The sequence below is a fragment of the Dendropsophus ebraccatus genome, chromosome 3 (genome assembly GCF_027789765.1).
Source record: "Dendropsophus ebraccatus isolate aDenEbr1 chromosome 3, aDenEbr1.pat, whole genome shotgun sequence".
NCBI lineage: Eukaryota > Metazoa > Chordata > Amphibia > Anura > Hylidae > Dendropsophus > Dendropsophus ebraccatus.
The window spans coordinates 187,880,295-187,898,315 of record NC_091456.1 but is presented as its reverse complement, the minus strand read 5'-3'; the positions used below and the strand labels follow the sequence as shown (position 1 = coordinate 187,898,315).

General features: G+C 46.7%; 1 protein-coding gene across 1 annotated transcript in view; it reads left to right on the top strand.

Annotated features, from left to right (window-relative positions):
• The first annotated feature begins 4,971 nt into the window (after nt 1-4,971).
• LOC138786591 (oocyte zinc finger protein XlCOF7.1-like) overlaps nt 4,972-18,021 on the top strand; it is a 496,490-nt gene continuing 483,440 nt past the window's right edge. Inside the window, exon 1 of the mRNA XM_069963574.1 lies at nt 4,972-5,006. The gene's annotated coding sequence lies outside the window, so the exon portion shown is untranslated. The remainder of the gene's footprint in view (nt 5,007-18,021) is intronic.

Genomic DNA, 18,021 nt, shown 5'->3' with positions numbered 1-18,021 from the left:
TCTTTCTCCTCCGGCCACCCCATAAGGACTTGTGGACATCGGGGCTCCTCATCCTCAAGCCACCCTAAAAGCACTGGTCGACAGCAGGGCTCCTCATCTTCCTTGGGCCACCCTATAAGCACTCGTGGACAGACAGACTCCAGGTAAGCACCTTGCACACGGCCACCTGCACCATAGGTGGAATAGTGTTGTAAGACAGAAATGTTATTGCTGGATGTTTCTAAACTTACTTTGACTCTTTTGGACACAGTGATGATTTGAAATCTTACGTGCACTTGGCTCTGTGTAACACACCACACCGGCCTAGATGTATCCACATGGTTATTGTCTCCAGACTCCATCAAAGTGCAGAATATAATTTCTGAGCCCTATTACAGCTCATTCTGTTGTATTTGTACGATACTACATTCATCATGAATAGAGATGACCTAGGCTGTATGGCTGGTGTCTTTTCAGGCTGACAATGTGCTCTCTGCTGCCTCCTCTGACCATGTCTTGAACTGTTCCCATTCTGAGAGTTTGTATATGTTTCATGGCTTTGTTTCTGTTAAAAGAGAACTCCAGGTAGAGGTAAAAAACCAAACCTGCTGCAGAAGCATATAGCATTGCTAAACCAGTTTTGAAATTACCAAAAATCCATTTGGTTTTAGTTCTGTATTGTGTGGTTGTACTTCCTGGTTGAGCAGTAGCTCAGTACTACAGGTTCCAGAATGCAATGCTTTCCCTCATCCGTTCATCACAGTCCTTTACCCTGCCCATTCCCCAACCAGAAGCTGTTGCAGAACTTCTAGACTGAGTCCACACATTGTGGTTTCATTGTGTTACTGAGTTAAATGCAGTACTTTATAATTTCATTGTGGTCCCACCCACACAGCACGCTCATACCTCACAACTTTTGCTGAGAGGAAAGAGGGACAGTCATGGCAATGCACCGCGCCCCTATAGCCACGCCCTCATATCCACGTCACCTATTACCATTATATAAAAAACAAATATCACCACATCATGACTTATACCCCCCCATACCATTACTACATAACATCCACTATACAAAGACCAGTATCTCCCCATACACTGACCCATATGGAGGTAGATACAAATGCTGCACAGGCTCCTTACACCACATACATGATTACAGTACAGCTACATTCAGTGACTCACAGGGGGGTCTTCTCTGATCGGAATTGCTCACTTTTTCTCTTCTTCTCCATCTGGTACAGTCCATCATGAAAACCACTCCTGGCAATGCCTCATCCCTGAAGAATCTGACCGACAAATATTTTAGGCTTTTTGCTTTTGCACCATCCTCACCATCTATACAAAGTCCCCATCTATATTGCTCTGCACTGTAACAGTGCTCATTGTATGCTACCATGTAGTGTTTAGGCCTGCTGTGGACCCTCAAATAGTACTTAGGCCCCTCTGTGCCCTCATATAGTAGATACCCCACCTCTGTGCCCTCATATAGTAGATACCCCACCTCTGTGCCCTCATATAGTAGATAAGCCACCTCTGTGCCCCCCATATAGTAGATACACCACCTCTGTGCCCTCATATAGTAGATACCCCACCTCTGTGCCCTCATATAGTAGATACGCCACCTCTGTGTCCTCATATAGTAGATACGCCACCTCTGTGCCCTCATATAGTAGATACGCCACCTTTGTGCCCCCATATAGTAGATACACCCCCTCTGTGCCCTCATATAGTAGATACACCAGGATAAGCACAGGGGGCACAGAGCTGGTGGAGATAAGCACAGGGGGCACAGAGCTGGTGGAGATAAGCACAGGGGGCACAGAGCTGGTGGAGATAAGCACAGGGGGCACAGAGCTGGTGGAGATAAGCACAGGGGGCACAGAGCTGGTGGAGATAAGCACAGGGGGCACAGAGCTGGTGGAGATAAGCACAGGGGGCACAGAGCTGGTGGAGATAAGCACAGGGGGCACAGAGCTGGTGGAGATAAGCACAGGGGGCACAGAGCTGGTGGAGATAAGCACAGGGGGCACAGAGCTGGTGGAGATAAGCACAGGGGGCACAGAGCTGGTGGAGATAAGCACAGGGGCACAGAGCTGGTGGAGATAAGCACAGGGGCACAGAGCTGGTGGAGATAAGCACAGGGGCACAGAGCTGGTGGAGATAAGCACAGGGGCACAGAGAGCTGGTGGAGATAAGCACAGGGGCACAGAGAGCTGGTGGAGATAAGCACAGGGGGCACAGAGCTGGGGAAGGAGGGGGGATAAGCACCATGCACAGCTGAGGGACACCTGACAGACCCCCCTCCCCGGAGCACTCACCGCTGCTCTGCTCTCCCTCCCTCCAGGCTGATGCAGGTCATGTGCTCTGGACCCCGGCAGCCTCCTCCTCCGGCCACAGCTCTCTCTGTCAGGTACTGATGGTGTATAGGGGGCGCACCATAGACCTGTGATAATCCGGCCCTGGGAGCTATGGGGGAGAGAGCGGCCTCTTGTGGCCGGAGGCAGAATGACGCCTTCGGCCACAAGAGTTTTAGCAGAGCAGGAAGCTGATGTTTCCTGCTCTGCCAATGTGCGGGGGGTGCGGCGGGACACACAGGGGCTGTACCGGGACAGCGGGACGTGACCCCAAAATCGGGACCGTCCCGCTGAATCCGGGACAGTTGGGAGGTATGCACGCTGTATTCTCTACCTGTAACACCACACAGCACGCTGTATTCTCTACCTGTAACTCCACACAGCACACTATATTCTCTACCTGTAACACCACACAGCACGCTGTATTCTCTACCTGTAACACCACACAGCACGCTGTATTCTCTACCTGTAACACCACACAGCGCGCTGTATTCTCTACCTGTAACACCACACAGCACGCTGTATTCTCTACCTGTAACACCACACAGCACGCTGTATTCTCTACCTGTAACACCACACAGCACGCTGTATTCTCTACCTGTAACACCACACAGCACGCTGTATTCTCTACCTGTAACACCACACAGCGCGCTGTATTCTCTACCTGTAACACCACACAGCGCGCTGTATTCTCTACCTGTAACACCACACAGCACGCTGTATTCTCTACCTGTAACACCACACAGCACCCTGTATTCTCCACCTGTAACAACACACAGCACACTGTATTCTCTACCTGTAACACCACACAGCACGCTGTATTCTCTACCTGTAACACCACACAGCACCCTGTATTCTCTACCTGTAACACCACACAGCACGCTGTATTCTCTACCTGTAACACCACACAGCACGCTGTATTCTCTACCTGTAACACCACACAGCACCCTGTATTCTCCACCTGTAACAACACACAGCACGCTGTATTCTCTACCTGTAACACCACACAGCACGCTGTATTCTCTACCTGTAACACCACACAGCACTGTATTCTCTACCTGTCACACCACACAGCACGCTGTATTCTCTACCTGTAACACCACACAGCACGCTGTATTCTCTACCTGTAACACATATCGACCAATGTCAGATATGTACACAAACCGCTCCGCTACATTTACATTACCCACATACAGCTCTACTGTGTACACATACAGCTCAGCTACATGTACATTACACACATACAGCTCAGCTACATGTACATTACACACATACAGCTCAGCTACATGTACATTACACACATATACAGCTCAGCTACATGTACATTACACATATATACAGCTCAGCTCAGCTGTTGCAGAACTTCTAGACTGAGTCCACACATTGTGGTTTCATTGTGTTACTGAGTTAAATGCAGTACTTTATAATTTCATTGTGGTCCCACCCACACAGTGCGCTGTATTCTCTACCTGTAACACCACACAGCGTGCTGTATTCTCTACCTGTAACACCACACAGCACGCTGTATTCTCTACCTGTAACTCCACACAGCACACTATATTCTCTACCTGTAACACCACACAGCACGCTGTATTCTCTACCTGTAACACCACACAGCACGCTGTATTCTCTACCTGTAACACCACACAGCACGCTGTATTCTCTACCTGTAACACCACACAGCACGCTGTATTCTCTACCTGTAACACCACACAGCACGCTGTATTCTCTACCTGTAACACCACACAGCACGCTGTATTCTCTACCTGTAACACCACACAGCACGCTGTATTCTCTACCTGTAACACCACACAGCACGCTGTATTCTCTACCTGTAACACCACACAGCATGCTGTATTCTCTACCTGTCACACCACACAGCACGCTGTATTCTCTACCTGTAACACCACACAGCACGCTGTATTCTCTACCTGTAACACCACACAGCATGCTGTATTCTCTACCTGTAACACCACACAGCACACTGTATTCTCTACCTGTAACACCACACAGCACGCTGTATTCTCTACCTGTAACACCACACAGCACGCTGTATTCTCTACCTGTAACACATATCGACCAATGTCAGATATGTACACAAACCGCTCAGCTACATTTACATTACCCACATACAGCTCTACTGTGTACACATACAGCTCAGCTACATGTACATTACACATATACAGCTCAGCTACATGTACATTACACATATACAGCTCAGCTACATGTACATTACCCACATACAGCTCAGCTACATGTAAATTACACATACAGCTCAGCTACATGTACATTACACACATACAGCTCAGCTACATGTACATTACACACATATACAGCTCAGCTACATGTACATTACACACAGGGCTCTGCTGCAGGCATATATAACACACACATACACAGCTCTGCTCCACACACATCACACACACACAGCTCTGCTGCATACACATCACACACACACAGCTCTGCTGCATACACATCACTTCAGCTCATCCAGCACAGCAGAGTCCTGCATACACTGAGCAGCAGCCCCTGATCATGTGACTCCTCCTCCTCCATGTGACTGATCACATGACTGTGACATCATGGCAGGTCCTGGAAGCACAGGGGAAGCACACGGCTCCTGTACAGCTCTGCAGGCGGCTTCCAGGGATCTTCCCACTGGCTGACAGACAGGTAGAAGTTTTAAAGCGTTTATGGGAGAGAAGGAAGTGCACTGTGAATGGCCACAGTGGCTTTGGGAGGGGAGGTAGTGGGCAGCCACATTGACCTCTTCCACCAGGGCCCATAAGACATTAGCTGCCCCCCCCCCCTCAGTGCTGAGTTGTGAGGATCAAGTTTTCTTTTTCTGACGCACAGGAGCTCAAACATCTTTACTAGAGATGAGCGAACCTGGAGCATGCTGGAGTCCATCCGAACCCGAACTTTCGGCATTTGATTAGTGGTGGCTGCTGAAGTTGGATACAGCCAATGACTATATCCATGATTTCCACATAACCTTAGGGCTTTATCCAACTTCAGCAGCCACCGCTAATCACATGCCGAAAGTTCGGGTTCAGATGGACTCCAGCATGCTCCAGGTTCGCTCATCTCTTATCTTTACACATTCATAACTTGTTTCTTCCTATCGCTGTGCCGGGATTGTTGTACTATTTCTTCCCATTCCTTATTATACATTGTATCCTCTACTTTCTATTCATCTCTCCAGGATCCTCTGCTGATATCTTCTATATAAGAGACCGACCCATCAACCATGGAGAGAGACAGAGACAAGATGGCCGAGAGGATAATAACCCTCACCCTACACATACTCTTCCTGCTTACTGGGGAGGTGAGGGATTCTGGGAGTGATGTCATCATGACATCATTCTTATCTATGGAATAACAGATGGATAGGACTGGAGAGGTGAGGGATTCTGGGAGTGATGTCATCATGACATCATACTTATCTATGGAATAACAGATGGATAGGACTGGGGAGGTGAGGGATTCTGGGAGTGATGTCATCATGACATCATTCTTATCTATGGAATAACAGATGGATAGGACTGGGGAGGTGAGGGATTCTGGGAGTGATGTCATCATGACATCATTCTTATCTATGGAATAACAGATGGATAGGACTGGAGAGGTGAGGGATTCTGGGAGTGATGTCATCATGACATCATTCTTATCTATGGAATAACAGATGGATAGGACTGGGGAGGTGAGGGATTCTGGGAGTGATGACATCATTCTTATCTATGGAATTACAGATGGATAGGACTGGAGAGGTGAGGGATTCTGGGAGTGATGTCATCATGACATCATTCTTATCTATGGAATAACAGATGGATAGGACTGGAGAGGTGAGGGATTCTGGGAGTGATGTCATCATGACATCATTCTTATCTATGGAATAACAGATGGATAGGACTGGAGAGGTGAGGGATTCTGGGAGTGATGTCATCATGACATCATTCTTATCTATGGAATAACAGATGGATAGGACTGGAGAGGTGAGGGATTCTGGGAGTGATGTCATCATGACATCATTCTTATCTATGGAATAACAGATGGATAGGACTGGAGAGGTGAGGGATTCTGGGAATGGATGGAGTGATAGTAATGTGTCTCTCCATACACAGGATTACACAGTAGTGAAGAAGTCCTCTAGTGGGCGCTGTGGGGCCCCTGGGTGTGAAGGATGGGGAAGAACCCTGAGCCCAATCCCGGGGCCCCTGATACATGAGGAAATGGAGGAAGAGAAGATCCTAGAAGTCACCAACAAGATGGTGGAGCTGCTGAGTGGAGAGGTGAGACTGTGGCTGCTGGGAATGCTGGGACATTATACAGTAACACCACTGGAGGGGTGGGGGGGATGACTGTGTGATCATTGTGTGTGTCAGGTTCCTATAAGGTGTCAGGACGTGGCGGTCTATTTCTCCATGGAGGAGTGGGAGTATGTAGAAGGACACAAGGATCAGTACAAGGATGTGATGCTGGAGGATCAGCAGCCCCTCCCATCAGCAGGTAATAGACAGGACTATATACACACCTCCTCTCTGTATTATCTGGATGGAAAGAATGAATTCAGTCTCTGTATGTGTTCCCTCCAGTCAGATCCAGTAAGAGAACAGCACCAGAGAGATGTCCCCATCCTCTTCTTCATCAGGATCAGGTAGATGGAGATGTTCCCTACTACTACTGTATAATAATATTTATTTGTATAGCGCCAACAGATTCCTCAGTGCTTTAAAAAAAAAAAATTATATTATACAGATTATATATCTATATTACATTTTACAATAAATTGAAAAAAAACACCAAAAAAACCCCGATATAAACAGAGTTAGAGACCTGCTCATGAAAGCTTACAGACTAGGATGACTGGATGTGACACAAGAGGCAGTAAGTGCTTTATTTGCCAATGTTCCAAGTCATTGTACATAGAATCTCAAAGTGCCTATAGGTTATTAAGTGAGCCAGTCAGAAGCCATTGTCTGGGTTAAGGTAGAAAAGACATGGCATCGAAGAGGAGTAGCTGGAGAAGGGATAGCAGAGAGGGAGACTAGATTAGGGAATGTTATAAGCCTGAAGAGATAGGTCTTCAGGGCACACTGGAAACTGTGGGTGTTGGAAAGAAGTCTGAGGTCTTTTGGTAAAGTGTTCCAGAGAACTGGTGCAGCACGAGAGAAGTCTTGGAGGCGGAGTGGGAGGTTCTGATTATGGAGGAGTGAGATGTTCCCTACTACTACTGTATAGTGTATGAGCAGTGTCGGACTGGAGTGCCTTGGCCCACCAGGGGAAATCATTCTTGGGGCCCACCCTTCTGCCACCACACTTATCTACGGTAACATTAATAAAGGTACATTAACACGCCGTGATATGGGGCAGCATAGGGCTGCAAATGATTGCTAATCAGCAGGGCAGGAATATATAGAGATGTGCAGCCGACAGCAATGATCTTAGCCGCACAAAAGATCAAATCAGCTGACTATGGGGCATTTGCTGGCATGTTACCCAATCTCTGGCACTTTTACATGGGCTGATCATCGGCTGAATAGACTTCCTAGGAGCGCTTGTTACCGATTATTGGCCGGTGTAATCGCGCTATAAGACAATTTTATTTGCATGATAACACTGTATGCTACCAATAACACCAGTATATAAAGAGCAAATATCCCCACACATATTACCGCTATACAGTAACTGACCAAATCCTGTATATCAAGACAGATATTACCAATAAACCAGTATACAGGAGGGAAATAGTAATCCCTTTATAGTAGATGACAACCTCTGTGCATTCCCTATTATCAGGGGTAGGGAACCTCGGCTCTCCAGCTGTTGCAAAACTACAACTCCCTTCATGCCTGCAACAACTGCAACAGCTGGAGATCCAAGGTTCCCTATTCCTGCCCTATAGTATATGGCCCCCTCTGTGTAGTCCCCTTATAGATGACCCCTCTGTGTAGTCCACTAAAGTAGATGCCCCCTATAGCCTATTGTATACACACCGCACCCAGTATAGTTAACCTTATAGATGCCCCCCATTGTTGTCCCCCTCTGTGTAGTGCCCTTTATAGATGCCTCCTCAGTGTTGTCCTCCTTATAAATTGCCTCCATCCAGTGTCCCTTATAGATGGCTCCCTGTGTTTTCCCCCTTTTAACTGGCCCGCTTGTGTTATCCATTCCCCCATATAGATAGCCCCCTTATGTTGTCCATCCCTACCCCCCATATAGCCCCTTATGTTGTCTATTCCCCCGTATAGCCCCCTTATGTTGTCCTTGCCCCATATAGCCTCCTTCTGTTTTCCTTCCCCTGTATATAGCCCCTTATGTTGTCCTCCCCTGTATACAGCCCCTTATGTTGTCCTCCCCCTGTATGCAGCCCCTTATGTTGTCCTCCCCCTGTATACAGCCCCCTTCTGTTGTCCTCCCCCTGTATACAGCCCCTTATGTTGTCCTCCCCCTGTATACAGCCCCTTATGTTGTCCTCCCCCTGTATACAGCCCCTTATGTTGTCCTTCCCTGTATATACCCACCTTATGTTGTCCTTCCCTGTATACAGCCCCCCTTGTGTTGTCCTCCCCCTGTATACAGCCCCCCTTATGTTGTCCTCCCCCTGTATACATACCCCCTTATGTTGTCCTGCCCCTGTATACATACCCCCTTATGTTGTCCTGCCCCTGTATATACCCCCTTATGTTGTCCTCCCCCTGTATATAGCCCCCCTTATGTTGTTTTCCCCCTGTATACAGCCCCCTTATGTTGTCCTCCCCTGTATATAGCCCCCCCTTATGTTGTCCTCCCCTGTATATAGCCCCCCCTTATGTTGTCCTCCCCCTGTATACAGCCCCCCTATGTTGTCCTCCCCTGTATATAGCCCCCCCTTATGTTGTCCTCCCCCTGTATATAGCCCCCCTCATGTTGTCCTCCCCCTGTATATAGCCCCCCTCATGTTGTCCTCCCCCTGTATACAGACCCCCTTCTGTTGTCCTCCCCCTGTATACAGCCCCCCTTATGTTGTCCTTCCCCTGTATACAGACCCCCTTATGTTGTCCTCCCCCTGTATATAGCCCCCCTCATGTTGTCCTCCCCCTGTATACAGACCCCCTTCTGTTGTCCTCCCCTGTATACAGACCCCCTTCTGTTGTCCTCCCCTGTATACAGACCCCCTTATGTTGTCCTCCCTTGTATACAGCCCCCCTTATGTTGTCCTCCCCCTGTATACAGCCCCCCTTATGTTGTCCTCCCCCTGTATACAGCCCCCTTATGTTGTCCTCCCCCTGTATACAGCCCCCTTATGTTGTCCTTCCCCTGTATACAGCCCCCCTTATGTTGTCCTTCCCCTGTATACAGCCCCCCTTATGTTGTCCTCCCTCTGTATACAGCCCCCCTTATGTTGTCCTCCCCCTGTATACAGCCCCCCTTATGTTGTCCTCCCCCCTGTATACAGCCCCCCTTCTGTTGTCCTCCCCCTGTATACAGACCTCCTTCTGTTGTCCTCCCCCTGTATACAGACCCCCTTATGTTGTCCTCCCCCTGTATACAGACCCCCTATGTTGTCCTCCCCTGTATACAGCCCCCCTTATGTTGTCCTCCCCCTGTATACAGACCCCCCTATGTTGTCCTCCCCCTGTATACAGCCCCCCCTTATCTTGCTACCTCTGATAAAAAAAAAAACAAAAAAACACAAGACAACTCACCTAACCACACGCTCCCCCGTCGGTCGCCGGTGTCCTCTTCTCTGACAGCAGCTCCGATGTAAAGTCCCGCCGGCGCCATCACTGACCTCAAAGTGGCTGGATGAACCGGAAGTCCTAGCCGCCGCGGCGCACACTGAGGTCAGTGATGGCGCCGGCGGGACTTCACAACGGAGCTTGCGTAACTCTTGTGATCGCAAACAAATCTCTGCTTGCGGTCACAAGAGTGATTGACAGGGCGGGAAGCCGTAGGCTTCCCGCCCTGTCAATCACAACACTGCTTACATTTAACTGGAAGCGATTGTTGCGATCGCTTCCAGTTAAAAAGGGAGGTGCGGCCCCCGGCCCCCCTAGGAGCAGGGGGCCCACTCCAGCTCGGGGCCCACCGGGGGTTTCCCCGGCCCCCCGGTGGCCCAGTCCGAGCCTGTGTATGAGGTTAATACGGAGTCATCTAATATCTAGGAGACCTGCAGCTCTGGGGCTCAGATAACTCCTCCTGTCACCTCATTTCTGGTCTCTTCTGCTGATATAAAACTTTCCATGTGACTTCTCCTAATGTCTCCTCTGATGACTTTAACACTATTTTATTCACAGCGAATGAATCAGGGTGAAGATCTGAATAATATTAACACTGCAGATATGATGGTAAAAGAAGAAGAGGAGACAGATGACAGCAGTGATGAGCAGTATAAGGAGGACATCACTACAGAAAAAACTCGAAATTATATTAATGCTACAGACATAAGGGTAAAAGAAGAAGAGGAGACAGATGTGAGCGGTGATGAGCAGTATAAGGATATCGCTACAGGTAACCGCCCAGGGAGGCAGAGGGAACTTGTGATCCCGCTGTATAAAGCTCTTGTGACATCACAGCCTTAACTTTTCCATAAAAAGTGCAGCGAAACCAGTAGAATTGTAGAATTGAAAAAAATATTTAGATATATTTTTTAATTTGCTAACAATTTTATTACTTTTATACTATTATAATATACTATTATAATTTTTCTGGATTTGATGCAACCAAAAATCAGCAATTTTGTACTTTGGCATTTTTTGTGCTTACGCCCTTTACCGTGCGAGATCAGGAATGTGATAATTTAATAGTTCGAGCGATTTATGCACATCATGTATTTATTTATTTATTTTTATTTCTAAATTGGAAAAGGGGGATGCTTCAAACTTTTATTAGGGGAGGGGATTTTCTATTGAGAAAAAAAAACCTTTATTTTATTATTGTACACAGTAATTTAAAATCTCCCTGGGGGACTTCTATTATAACTATACTTATCTCTCATAGAGATTATTGCAGTATATACATACTGCATTGATCAATGAGATCAGTGCTCCACTGCTCTGAGCTGCTTTAGCCCAGAGCAATGGAGTGCGAAGTCAGGATTAATTCCTTTACAAGGAACACCCTCAGTCCCCAGCTGCTTATAGCAGCGAGGAGCCGCACGGTTCAGAGTGTACCTGTACGTCCGGGGCCCACAAGGGGCTTATTCTTATTATGTTACATAAAAGAGTAACTTTCCATGTCTGCAATATGTTTAAGCTTCTATTACTGGGAAATAAGAGAAATGGTGTTTTCTCCTTTGCAGATGATTCTACCAGGAGCTCAGGGGGACATCAGATCTCCTCAGAGGATCATATCACACAAGATACATATGAGGAGCCGTCCACTATCCCAGATACACCCTCAGCCCCTCACAGCAAAGATCTCTCATCTCATCCTGTTATACAAGTCCCATCTTCTGCTTCATCACAGCAAGCTGACATTTACAGAGAAGATGATGAACATCAAAGAGAAAATACAGGAAAGCCTCGGTTTTCAGGTTTACAAGATGAAAAGTGCTTAACTAACAAAAAATATCGTACAGTGGAGCCATTTTCATGCTCAGAATGTGGAAAATGTTTCACTAGGACAAGAGATCTTGTTAGACATGTGAGAACTCACATAAAAGAAGAGCCATTTCCATGTTCAGAATGTGGGAAATGTTTTACTCAGAAATCAAGACTTCTTTACCATCAAAGAATTCACACAGGGGAGAAGCTGTTTTCATGTTTAGAATGTGGGAAATGTTTTACTCAGAATTCAAGGCTTCGTAAACATCAAAAAATTCACACAGGAGAGAAGCCGTTTTCGTGTTCAGAATGTGGCAAATGTTTTGCTCAGAAAGCTCATCTGCTTACACATGAGAAAATTCACACAGGGGAGAAGCCATTTCCATGTTCAGAATGTGGGAAATGTTTTAGCCAAAAATCACATCTTCTTTACCATCAAAATATTCACACAGGGGCGAAGCCGTTTTCATGTTCAGTATGTGGAAGATGTTTTACTCACAAATCGAATCTCAGTTACCATGAAAAAAGTCACAAAGGGGAGAAGCCATTTGCATGTTCAGAATGTGGGAAATGTTTTACTAAAAAATCAAAGCTGCTTCAACATCAAAAAATTCACACAGAGTCTATATGCTCAGTTGATAATAATAATGCAACTCCAGCTGTGTTCAAGATATTATCTTAACTAGGTAGAGTGTTGACGCCGAGCTTCAATATTGTGGATTCGCTTCCTTTTATTCAGAATTGTACTCGTCTTGCCTTGTCCCCTCCGCAGATGATATAGCCTTCATCCTTGCCGATAGCCGACTCCCTGAACTCACAGAGGAGACTAGAACTCGATGCCCCTATCGCATTGGAGGAGCGACAGGAGGCCGTGGCGGTCCTATTCTGCTTTGGTCCTATTTTATACCATTGCCCCAAGGCTGCTATTGCCCTCAATGGGTTACTGTCCCCTGCATTTCGGCTCGGTCAGGGGAGGAGAAAAAGATGCCCCTTGTCATCCCTACGCTTCATCCTGTCCATTGAGCCTTTGGCCACCCTGCGCAGAAGATATGGGGGAGATTTATCAAACTGGTGTAAAGTGAAACTGGCTCAGTTGCCCCTAGCAACCAATCAGATTCCACCTTTCATTCCTCACAGACTCTGGAAAATGAAAGGTGGAATCTGATTGGTTGCTAGGGGCAACTGAGCCAATTCCACCAGTTTGATAAATCTCCCCCATAGTATATTACCGGGCATCCCGAACTTGCTGATTTATCGCTCGCCCGCCCTATCACAGCCCGACCAGTCTCTTCCCAGAGCGATCTCCATCATAACTAATTACGGACACTACTGTGGTTTAAAGGAGAAGTCCGGCAGAGGGGGGGGGGGGAATTCATTACGGGTGGGGGGGAAAACAAAAAGTTTTAGTCACCCGTTACGGTGCGAACACAGTGACGTGTCCCTCTCCTGGACCCCGCTGGCTACATCCGGTCGTTTGTCTTTGGTTCATTAAGATTGCTGGGAGCACTGACCTGCCCCATCTGCTCCCAGCCGGTCCTCCCCTATCTAATGCTAATCAATAGAGTGGGCCGGATCGTCAATGGGGGGGCCCCCCAGTGCCCCTAGCGGTCTTACAGGACTATGGAGCAGTTGACTAACTGCATCGTTATGGCGATCCACAAAACAATCCGGAAAGTACAAGCCGCTACTCACACAGTTTTCCAGTGTTCCGATATACCGAAAAAGTTTTGACTTTCCAGTTATTCTCATCTTTTATCTGTCAGGCTTCCAGTTTTGAGTGAGATTAAAGGTGTGTACAGACTAATGTGTGTACAGACTCATGGACATAGACGACAATAGACAGTCTATCCCCTTAATATGAATGTGAAACATTACTGAGCGCGCTCTGTGACCTGTGAAGAGGTCCTTCCACAGGGAGCTGCTATTGTCTCCTCTAACTACTGGTGTCACATGATGCTGCAATGCTGTACAGATCTCTTTACTGCAGCCTCCTCTTATCACCACAGACACGACAGGAAGTCTCAGCTTAGTTTTAGCCCCAGTGGTGAGAATGAAAACTGCAAGATCTCAGGATTATTTTATATTTATGTGGTGCGATTCTCCGCTGACAGCTTCCTCAACTCATGAAGTCAGGGCCGAACCAATTAATATGTTACTTGTGACGACTGTATAAAGGTTCATATTGGACCGTTGTTTTGTCTCTTCCCTAAATGTTTTGGGCTATGTGGATGTATATTACTTTGTTGGATTACTACAACACTTTTGCTTTTGGTTGTCTTGTAAAAAAAAATCTTGTTTTTTCTGTATATTACTCCAATAAAGCTTAAAAAAAACAGGGGAGAAGACATTTTCATGTTCAGAATGTGGGAGATGTTTTACTCAGAAATCAAAGTTTGTTGAACATCAAAGGATGCACACAGGGGAGAAATCTTATTAATGTTCAGAATGTTGTAAATGCTATAAAAGAAAAACCGCACGCTTACACGGGAGCAATGCAGTGTTCATGCAATGAATGTGGAAAGTGTTTTACTTCAAATTTTCTGATAAACTTCAGAGGATGCAAACGGGTGAAGCTATTTTCGTGCCCAGAATGTGAGCAGTATGTCAAAGCTAAGTGAAAATTCTGAGAATTTACACAGGGGTGCAACAATTTTTATGTTCAGACTGTAGGAAATGTTTTACCATGAAAGCAAGTCTTATTATTCATAAGGAAATTCACACAGTACCAAATCAATTTTTATGGTATGTGGGAAATGTTTTATTGTGAAATCAATGCTTGTCAGATTTAATCAGCTAGTCCACTGGGAGGAGAAATTTTTATGTTCATCTCTACCAGATGACAGAGATGAGCGAATTTACAGTATAAGCGAGACGCTCCATTAGCTCAGCAGTCGGCTTACCAGGCTGCTGCCTTTGATCTTCTCTGTGGGTGCCAGGAAAAGCTCAATCCAGTCCTGGGAAACTTCTTCCAGTTTCCCGAGACTGGCTCCAACTTTTCCCGGCACCCACAGAGGAGCGGCACAGAGATCAAAGGCAGCAGCCTGGCAAGCCGAGCTAATGGAGTGCTTCACTTATATTGTAAATTTTCTCATCTCCACCAGATGGAGCTCTGAGGGTGCGTTCACACTGAGAAATCCGCTCAACTTTGCACGGATTCTGCCGCTCGCCCCTGTGCTCTCCCGCTTCACTGTCTGCGAGTCCCATAGAGCTGTATGTGTGTAATGTACATGTAGCGGAGCTGTATGTGTGTAATGTACATGTAGCTGAGCTGTATGTGTGTAATGTACATGTAGCTGAGCTGTATGTGTGTAATGTACATGTAGCTGAGCTGTATGTGTGTAATGTACATGTAGCTGAGCTGTATGTGTACACAGTAGAGCTGTATGTGTGTAATGTACATGTAGCGGAGCTGTATGTGTAATGTACATGTAGCTGAGCTGTATATGTGTGTAATGTACATGTAGCTGAGCTGTATATGTGTGTAATGTACATGTAGCTGAGCTGTATGTGTGTAATGTACATGTAGCTGAGCTGTATGTGTGTGTAATGTACATGTAGCTGAGCTGTATGTGTGTAATGTACATGTAGCTGAGCTGTATGTGTACACAGTAGAGCTGTATGTGTGTAATGTACATGTAGCTGAGCTGTATATGTGTACACAGTAGAGCTGTATGTGTGTAATGTACATGTAGCGGAGCTGTATGTGTAATGTACATGTAGCTGAGCTGTATGTGTGTAATGTACATGTAGCTGAGCTGTATATGTGTAATGTACATGTAGCTGAGCTGTATGTGTACACAGTAGAGCTGTATGTGTGTAATGTACATGTAGCTGAGCTGTATATGTGTAAGTATGATATATACATTACTCACAAAAAGTTAGGGATATTTTGCTTGGTGGTAGAATTAATAGAAAACGTAAAAAGTTCCGGATCTAGTTATATTATGTCATGGGGAATATATTAATTTCCTCATTTTAATTTACTGAAACAAAATCCTCCCCTGGTGGTGGGTACTGTACACCCCAACAACATGTGACCCTGAGCATCAATTACAGCTGACAATGTTGTCTCCTGCTGGTCACATGTCTCCTTATTGTGTGCTGAGGCATGGCATCCCACTGCACCTAAAGGGCGGCCCCCAGGTTACTAGGGTACAGAATTACCAGCCTCTACACAGCCACTCAGCTAATCCCATAGGTTTTCTAGGTCTGGAGATTACATACCGCTCCATGTGAGGTCCCCCAGTCTCCAGCAGCCGCTCCATGTGAGGTCCCCCAGTCTCCAGCAGCCGCTCCACGTGATGTCCCCCAGTCTCCAGCAGCCGCTCCATGTGAGGTCCCCCAGTCTACAGCAGCAGCCGCTCCATGTGAGGTCCCCCAGTCTCCAGCAGCCGCTCCATGTGAGGTCCCCCAGTCTCCAGCAGCAGCCGCTCCATGTGAGGTCCCCCAGTCTCCAGCAGCAGCCGCTCCATGTGAGGTCCCCCAGTCTCCAGCAGCCGCTCCATGTGAGGTCCCCCAGTCTCCAGCAGCAGTCACTCCATGTGAGGTCCCCCAGTCTCCAGCAGCCGCTCCATGTGAGGTCCCCCAGTCTCCAGCAGCAGCCGCTCCATGTGAGGTCCCCCAGTCTCCAGCAGCAGCCGCTCCATGTGAGGTCCCCCAGTCTCCAGCAGCCGCTCCATGTCAGGTCCCCCAGTCTCCAGCAGTAGCCGCTCCATGTGAGATCCCCCAGTCTCCAGCAGCCGCTCCATGTGAGGTCCCCCAGTCTCCAGCAGCCGCTCCATGTGAGGCCCCCCAGTCTCCAGCAGCCGTTCTCTAATAATGCTGTGACCTCAATGACCTAGAGCATTTTCCTCCATGAAGATGACATTATGTGGCTGTGTTGTCCATGCAGAAACACAATGACTGGATAACTGATGTTATACAAGTAGTATGGGCTGTCTCTGTACTATCCAAACTGCGTAGGGGAGACACACCTGCCCTGTACACTATAACTCCACCTTGGTAACTCCAGGACAGGTGTATCTAGTGGTTGTGTTACAGTGTATTTCTAGTTTAGATCTTGTACCTCCGGCTCTGACTCCATATTTCCTTCCTCTCCGGGCACGCCAGCCTTTCTGAGATGTTACTTTCCCTTCTGGATACAATATTTCTGTCCCCGTTACTCCTCACATTGCCCAGGTAGGACTTGGATTGTCCATATTTCTTACCATAGTGTCACCTGTCTGTCCTTCTGACCTCATGGTATCCCCGCTATGGGACTCACTACTGCCTATAACCTTACCATTCCTTCTCTTCTAAAGTCTTTGCTAATCCAGTATTACTGATATGACATGTTTGGACACATTTGATACATTGTTTGGGCCACTTATCTAGTAAAGCTAAATCATTTTCATATTACAGACTCTTCCAGGAATACTAGCCCTATTGCACACATTTGTGTTAACAAACAGATTCTCCTATGTCACTATCCTTACCCACCAAACCATCTCCTATGTCCCTAACCTTATCTACCCACCCTTCTCCTATGTTACTCTACTTACCTACCAGCCATTCTCCTATGTCACTATCCTTACCTACCAAACCTTCTCCCATCTCACTATCCTTACCTACCAAACCTTCTCCTATGTCACTATCCTTACCTACCAAACCTTCCCCTATGTCACTATCTTTACCTACCAAACCTTCTATGTCACTTTCAACCATATTAAAACAGCTGTACCCAGAAAAGACCCTTGTGGCCTCCACCTGTAACCAGTCTCTGCTCAGAATACACTCCATTACCATTATCCCTTTGATATCTATCCATCACCAACCACAAATCGATAGAACTATACAGCGATTAAGCCCAATTCTCAATAACTTCTCTATTAGCTCTTTATGACGAGGATTGAAATTAACTTGATGCTAATAGATATTGTTTCAGGAGGAATTCCAGATGTTGAAGAAGCAACTCCAACTATGTATGCCGATTTCACCTTCTCAGACGATTAAGAAGAATCTAAAAACCTGCAGCCAATGAACAAAGATAAAGCAAAGCCACCCCCATACCTTTTATTTTAGAGAGGAATAGACTAGAATCTGACTTTTATTTTTGTATATGCCTCTTAAGAGGTAGCCCATCTGCTAGAGATGGGTTGTTCCTAATGTGACGAAGACTTCAG